The 475-nt window shown below is 61.7% G+C and overlaps 1 protein-coding gene across 1 annotated transcript in view; it reads left to right on the top strand.

The window, feature by feature from the left end:
- The window catches only part of LOC104278337 (guanine nucleotide-binding protein G(i) subunit alpha-2-like), a gene marked incomplete at both ends in the record, with an annotated part of 5,372 nt that overhangs the window by 3,906 nt on the left and 991 nt on the right, over positions 1-475 (top strand). The gene's annotated exons all lie outside the window — the stretch shown is intronic.

The following is a 475-nucleotide window of genomic DNA, read 5'->3' as shown; positions in this document are numbered from 1 at the left end:
CCCGGCCCGGCTGATGGAGGCGGCAGCTTCTTCCCGAGTTCCCTGGGGTGCTTGGCTCCAGATGCTGGGCTCTGTGCCCATAGCTGGTGGCACGAGCATCTCCGTGTACTGACGGCTGCTGGCTCCAGCCGTGGGTGCGTGGCGAGGCGGGTGCTTCGGTGCAGTAGGGATGTGGGATGTGAGATGCAGCAGTGAAGCTCAGGCTCTGCCTGGAGCTGGGATGGAGGGTGTTAGGCAGGGCTTAGCCCCCATCACATGGGGCTCCCCACACTCCCAAGGTTCGCTGAAGTTGGGGCTGCCAGTCGTCTTGGCTGCAGTATGCTGGGACCGTGGGGCGAATGTTAGTGTGTTGATGCTATTTTCTTGGCCCGGAGCAGGTGTTGTTTCTCCTCTCTGGAGCTGCCCCTAGGCTTGCCTTTTCCTCCCTCTTTCCTGGCCTTGACGTTCCCAGTGTCTGTCCAAGCCTCTGCTCTGG

Source organism: Apaloderma vittatum, unplaced genomic scaffold, assembly GCF_000703405.1.
Source record: "Apaloderma vittatum isolate BGI_N311 unplaced genomic scaffold, ASM70340v1 scaffold26638, whole genome shotgun sequence".
Taxonomy (NCBI): Eukaryota; Metazoa; Chordata; class Aves; order Trogoniformes; family Trogonidae; genus Apaloderma; species Apaloderma vittatum.
The sequence above is the reverse complement of the archived record's forward strand: the minus strand, read 5'-3'. Positions and strand labels throughout refer to the sequence as shown.